General features: G+C 40.4%; 1 pseudogene; it reads left to right on the forward strand.

Moving 5' to 3' along the window:
• Window positions 1–330: 330 nt before the first annotated feature.
• On the forward strand, window positions 331–2,313 carry LOC127536459 (nicotinamide riboside kinase 2-like; annotated as a pseudogene).
• Window positions 2,314–7,226: the final 4,913 nt, after the last annotated feature.

The following is a 7,226-nucleotide window of genomic DNA, read 5'->3' on the forward strand; positions in this document are numbered from 1 at the left end:
GATGGGTGTGGATAATAGAAGTAATCATAGGAAAAGTAATGCAATCTTCAGTGTGTTGCTGCAATTTTGCAAGACAAGCTACCTTTTAACCCTCCTGTTGTCCTCATTTACAGGCACAAAAAAAACATTGTTTCCTTGTCTGAAAAAAAACCCCAAACATTCAGCAAAAAAAATTCCCCAAATTTCTGAAAATTTGAAAAACCTTCAGGAAGAATATTACAATAATTCAAAGTTTTATTTTTTTTAAAAAATCCCAAATGTGCCAAGAAAATTCTTGTAAATATTTTCAAAAAATGAGTAACAATATTTTAAAAATCCTAAATATATCTAAAGTGATAACATACATATCAGTAAAACTTCTGATCATTCATTAAAAAAAATCAACCAAAATCCAGCCAGTTTTGCTGTCACAGCAAAACCAGAGTAGCGACATGACGGGTCCAAAAAATTTTGGTCACGTGATCTATGGGCGCCATTTTGTTTCCTATTCATGAACGCCGGGTTTTCCTGTTAACGTTGTTTACACCGCAGAGAGTAATTCTAGGTCTTTTTTCGCTTCCTAAATACCCGAAAAATGACGGGCTGTTGTGCCTTTGGGTGCACAAATCGATCGGAGAAGGGATCCCACATGTTTAGATTTCCCAGTAGTAGTGAAAGAAGGAAAACTGTGGGAAAATAAAGTCCGGAGAGTGGGATGGAAACCGACTTCATCATCGTTTTTGTGCCAGGTTAGTCCCATGTATGTAGTTTCATGTTATGATGTATGGGTGAATGACAGATAGAAAAGTTTGATGTGATTTTAGGCAGTTGTGGTTATTTTGACTTTGACCATTTTCATGCATGGAGATGCATGAAATACGGGCCGCTGAAGTTTAACGGGGTAACCCGTCTTGAGATGTGCAAACGTATTTTGCTAAATTGACCGAAGCTGCAAACTCGATGATAGAAACATTATACACCCATGGAAAGCTTAGATTCACATGAGTCCGCCGGTATAAACCACTTTCAGATGTGATTACCACAGCGGGTAATATAAACACATTTATCCAACAAACAGCAAATAACGTAAACACCACAACTCACCTTTGAACGCTCATAACTGGTCACAGATGAAAATATTCCTCAAAAATGGCCATAATCCAACCTTGGTCATCCAGACAAAACAAGCCAGTAAAATATTTTGTCCAAAACATGTCTTGAAATCAGTAAGCAATCCACTAATAGCTATGCGAGTACACACAAAGTCACGGGTGCATTAGTGCGTGGCACAGTGAATGGAAACAAAATGCCGTCAAATCCCCAGTTGTCGCTACTCTGGTTAATATAGGGACTCTAAGCAAAACTGCCCCCCTCCCCATGATCTGATTGGTCACCCCGTGTGCCCCCCCAAAATTTTCGTTGGAAATTTACATTACTGATACACCAATTTCTGATGCTCTTGACCGCAACTTCGTTGTCCGACTGCACCTGAATGCACCAATGACATTAGTTTGATCTTTTGATTGTATTTCCTTTGGATTTGAAGGAGCTTTGAAAAACTGATCTCTTAAAGTGTTCACCAAAGTTTCATCACACAGCACAATGCCACAGATGTGGCGGGATTTGAGGGTTTTTGTTGACATTTTCGACTCTTTTTCCGACTGATTGAGAACATGAAGTACATCATCGGCATCAACGGCGTAACCAATGGAGGGAAAACCAGCCTCACCAACCGCCTGATTAAGAACCTGCCCAACTGCTGTGTGGTCCATCAGGATGACTTCTTCAAGCCCCAAGATCAGATTGAAGTTGGTGAAGATGGCTTTAAGCAGTACGATGTCATCACTGCTCTGGACATGGACGCCATGATGAGTACGATCTTAGCGTGGCTGGAGAACCCGGTGAAGTTTGAGAAGTCTCCTGGCATTAATAACACCCTGGACACAGAGATCATCCCGAAGTCCGACCACAAGGAGGAGACTCACATCCTCATTGTGGAGGGCTTCCTGCTTTACACCTACAGGCCTTTGATGGATGTGCTAAACCAACGTTACTTTATTTCCATCCCATATGAAGAATGCAAAAAGAGGAGGTGCTCTTGGAAGTAGACGGTGCCAGACCCCTCCGGCCTGTCCGATGGCCACGTCTGAACCATGGACCTGCAACACAAGAACATCTGCTCACTGTGAGATTATTGAGAGCAGCTTTTTCTGATTTCTGTGCAGAACACTATGATGTTTGCTGAGCTGTGCACAATTAAATGACTTAAGAATATGGAGTATTATTACTGTTTATTATTGTTCTCAGGTTTACTATTAAATGTATAGAGTGCTACTTACTGTATTTTATTATGTTTTAAAGTTTACATTACTGCACAGAACACTTCAGATTATTTTACCACAGATCAAGGGTACAGATTGTTGTTGTTGTTCACTATGTATTGGGTAGTACTCATTTTGAGACTGATTAGCAGGGATGGCTCATATAAATGGGCTAACAGGGCTAAGCCCTCCCAAGCAAACACAAAAAAGATGAGAAAATTATTTTTTAAATAACTTACAACAGATTGTTTTAAGTTTAGGTGAAACCAAAGGTAGCAACAGCACCAATCAGGCAAAAGAAAAACACAGAATATCTCTCAATTAAATGGGCTTATTTTTTACAGCCCCAGCAGATACAGTCCGCTTTCATTCATTTCCTTCTTGTAAGTGATTGACAGGTGTCATGTCACGCCCCGTCATTTACTGATCATTTGGGCTAACTTCACTCAGCCCACAGGCCACTGACTTTTGACCAATAACGGCGAGTTAATGCAGCGGTGCTGCCATTTGTGCCAGAGTGTTTTTTATTTTATTTTTTATTGACAAAAATACAGATTCTCGCTGAGGTACAAACATTGAATACACTCTGATTGTTCTGAACAGTTAAGTAGTAACATGGGACTACAGTCGTACAACAAATGTAAGGCATACAAGAAAGAAAGAGTTAGGAGGGAGAGAAAGTTAAGCTATGACAGGCGTTAGCATGAACGAGGCGGATTATTTTTTGCTTTCTTGTCCATTTTCCTCAATGTATTTGGAGGAAAAGCTGGAAGTTAAGAGACTGGGATCACATCAGCCAAATGATGTTCAAGTAACTCAACGGGACAAACGACAAAATCGTAAGTACTGCGTTTCTTGGTTTCACAGAAAGGACTGGCTAACGGCAAGTATAGCTAAGAATTCACTTTTCTGTTTCCCATGCTTACTTTTTGGAGGAGATACCACATGAACTCAACAAAGAATTGTGTATTTGTGGCTGTGCAAGCTGATGAGACAACCTGTGTGTGTGTGTGTGTGTGTGTGAGAGAGAGAGAGAGATGATGTAGAGCACGAAAAAAGTACCTGTGATTGATCTAACTGTGTATCATAGGTGATGTTGCTTTTGCAGCTGTGTTAACTATTTAATCGGTATTATGCATTTGTTAGCCCACCCAACACATTTCACCACAGCCGCCACTGCTGATTAGTATACAGAACCCTATGATGTTTCTGGTATACAGCTGAGAATTAGTTGCTAAAAGTACAGAATATTATTTCTTATTTTAGGTGTGATAATTGTCAGTAAACATTCTAAGAAGTGGAAATTGACAGGGTTGTATATAGTGCTGTTCTTGCACAATATTTGTCACTTAATTGCCCTCAGGATACTGTCATTGAGCTTACCAGTTTTACATAACAGGCAGATGCTGGAGCTAATGATGCTGTAACTCACATAAACAAGGAAACAAGTCCATCATAATTTGAATGTTAACATTCCAAAATGAAAAGGTCATACAGCTTTCCTATTGGGTTAAAGAGCCAAAAAAAGAAAAGAAAAATACTTTGTAAAAGCAAGAGGTCGGTAGCAGCTTTCATTTTTCTTACAACTTTTCGGTGGCCCCCCAAAATATCTGTTGTGCCCCCTGTGCCCCGCCTACTAAAATTAATCTGGATCCGCCCCTGCTTTTAACATCTTTTTTCCACCAAAAAATGGTCAAAGATTTCCCAAAAATGTTGAAAATGTGGACATCAGAAGTTTCTCTGTGAAAATATATATTTTTCCCACATTTCCAAACTATAAAATGAGTCAATTTTGACCCGCAGGACAACACGAGGGTTAAAGCTCATGATGTTCAATATTTGCAACAGAACAGGTTCTCAGCATTTTACTCACATTCCCTGATGGCCATAAATTAATAGTTTTTTGTCTTTTATCCACATGATTATACAAGTATATATATTCAAACATAAAATTAAAATTATTCACATCATGAATTGTGATTGCATACATCTTGTGCATGGGATACATAAGTGTTGTGGAGTGCATCAGAAATTACAAAATAGAAATTTGAGAAAGAGATGCCACCTAGTGTTGCACACATATGTGCCCTTCTACCTGCAAACTACATACTCTAAAGCTGCCATAGGAGGAAGAATTGGCAGCATCCCAGGATAATGCACCAAAAGCGCTCTGTATATGGGCCAGCCTGGTCTGATATGAGCATAAATTAGCTCCTGAGGGAAAGTCACCGTCGGCAGGACAGGTTTTCAAAAGTAACAGCATCATAGAGTCGGTTTGCAAAAATCTCAGTTTATTTAAAGAAAATCGAAAATAGTTTGAGTGGTGTGTTTAGAGAGGAATAAAAGCCTCTGTGGCCACTAAAATGAAAAGTTCCATACCTGTAAATAAAGCAAAGCTGTATACACACGTGGACAAAATTGTTGGTACCCCTCAGTTAAAGAAGGAAAAACCCACAATTCTCACTGAAATCACTTGAAACTCACAAAAGTAACAATAAATAAAAATTTATTGAAAATTAAATAATCAAAAACAGCCATTACTTTTGAATTGTTGATTAACATAATTATTTAAAAAAACAAACTAATGAAACAGGCCTGGACAAAAATGATGGTACCTCTATAAAAGATTGAAAACTATTTGACCAGAGTGACATGATTAACTCAGGTGTGTCATTTAATTGACATCACAGGTGTTTCCAAACTCATAATCAGTCAGTCTGCCTATTTAAAGGGAGACAAGTAGTCACCCTGCTGTTTGGTGAAAAGGTGTGTACCACACTGAACATGGACAACAGAAAGCGAAGGAGAGAATTGTCCCAGGACATCCGAAAAAAAATTATAGACAAACATCTTAAAGGTAAAGGCTATAAGACCATCTCTAAACAGCTTGAAGTTCCTGTGACAACAGTGGCTCATATTATTCAGAAGTTCAAGACCTACGGGACAGTAGCCAACCTCCCTGGACGTGGCCGCAAGAGGAAAATTGATGACAAATTGAAGAGACGGATCGTTCGAATTGTATCCAAAGAGCCCAGAGCAACCTCCAAAGAAATTAAAGGTGAACTCCAAGGCCAAGGTACATCAGTGTCAGATCGCACCATTCGTCGTTGTTTGAGCCAAAGTGGACTTCATGGGAGACGACCAAGGAGGACACCACTGCTGAAAAAAACTCATAAAAAAGCCAGACTGGAATTTGCAAAAATGCATGTTGACAAGCCACAAAGCTTCTGGGAGAATGTCCTTTGGACAGATGAGACCAAACTGGAGCTTTTTGGTAAGGCACATCAACTCTATGTTCATAGACTCAAAAACCAAGCATACGAAGAAAAGAACACCGTCCCTACGGTGAAACATGGAGGAGGCTCAGTAATGTTTTGGGGCTGCTTTGCTGCATCTGGCACAGGGTGTCTTGAAAGTGTGCAAGGTACGATGAAATCTGAAGACTATCAAGGCATTCTGGAGAGAAATGTGCTGCCTAGTGTCAGAAAGCTTGGTCTCAGTCGCAGGTCATGGGTCTTCCAACAGGACAACGATCCAAAACACACAGCCAAAAACACCCAAGAATGGCTGAGAGAAAAGCGTTGGACTATTCTAAAGTGGCCTTCTATGAGCCCAGATCTGAATCCCATTGAACATATGTGGAAGGAGCTGAAACATGCCATTTGGAGAAGACACCCATCAAACCTGAGACAACTGGAGCTGTTTGCTCATGAGGAGTGGGCCAAAATACCTGTTGGCAGCTGCAGAACGCTCATTGACAAATACAGAAATGGTTTAATTACAGTGATTGCCTCAAAAGGTTGTGCAACAAAATACTAAGTTATGGGTACCATCATTTTTGTCCAGCCCTATTTCATTAGTTTGTTTTTTTAAATAATTATGTTAATCAACAATTCAAAAGTGATGGCTGATTTTGATTATTTAATTTTCAATAAATTTTTATTTATTGTTACTTTTGTGAGTTTCAAGTGATTTCAGTCAGAATTGTGGGTTTTTCCTTCTTTAACTGAGGGGTACCAACAATTTTGTCCACGTGTGTATCTCCTGACTCATGGGAGCAGACTGTAATTGTGCTACCTCCATGTGTCACAGGGGTCATCTATTTTAAATGAGCTTCTTATTGCCCATCTAGTGTATAAATCAAACAAATTATACAAAATATAATGCTCTGTAATGTGAGCGTTAATGATTGGGCTTTATGAGAGGTCACTTTGCCACATCTGGAGAAAATTTACCATGTCCCTTAGTGTGAGGAACACAAAAAGTTTGTGGAACTGCTCCACCACTGTCCAATGACAAACACACCATGTCCAGCTCATACATACACACACACACACACACACAATTTCTGTCACTCTCACTGACAAACATGCTCACACTCTCCACCTCGCTCTAATTTCCCCCGTGTCTCTGCAGTGAGCTCACTGCAGTGCGACTCTCTGCCTTCCCCTTTCTCCCCCCCCCTCGCCACCCTACGTATAATAGAATATCGATCGCTTGCCTTTGCCGCAGTGTGTAAGCGAGTGTGCCTGTGGTCGAGTGAGTGTGTGTTTGACCGGGGACCTCCAAGGTCATTGCCATGGCAACCTGAGCATGAGGTCCTTCAGCTGTGCTGTCTCAGAGCGCAGGTCACAGGGGTCAAAGAGGGAAGCGTGGGGGGGACAATAGGGAGCTTGGTGAGCGCTGCAGCATTTGGTGTTCTAGAGATGGAGAAGAGGAGCCGTCCTATTCCACTGTGTCTTCAGACTGGACCAGAATAATGACAGAATGTACAGAGTAAGTGCTGAAGGCCACCGAGTTCACTGCAACTACTGTCACGCATGCACAAACAGATGCCAACTGCGGTATTAACTTAAAACCTAATTTAATTACAGGCATAAAAAATATGACCTGGACTTATAAAAGCATTAAAATATCACTGACAAC

Source organism: Acanthochromis polyacanthus, chromosome 12 (genome assembly GCF_021347895.1).
Source record: "Acanthochromis polyacanthus isolate Apoly-LR-REF ecotype Palm Island chromosome 12, KAUST_Apoly_ChrSc, whole genome shotgun sequence".
In the NCBI taxonomy this organism is placed as follows: domain Eukaryota; kingdom Metazoa; phylum Chordata; class Actinopteri; family Pomacentridae; genus Acanthochromis; species Acanthochromis polyacanthus.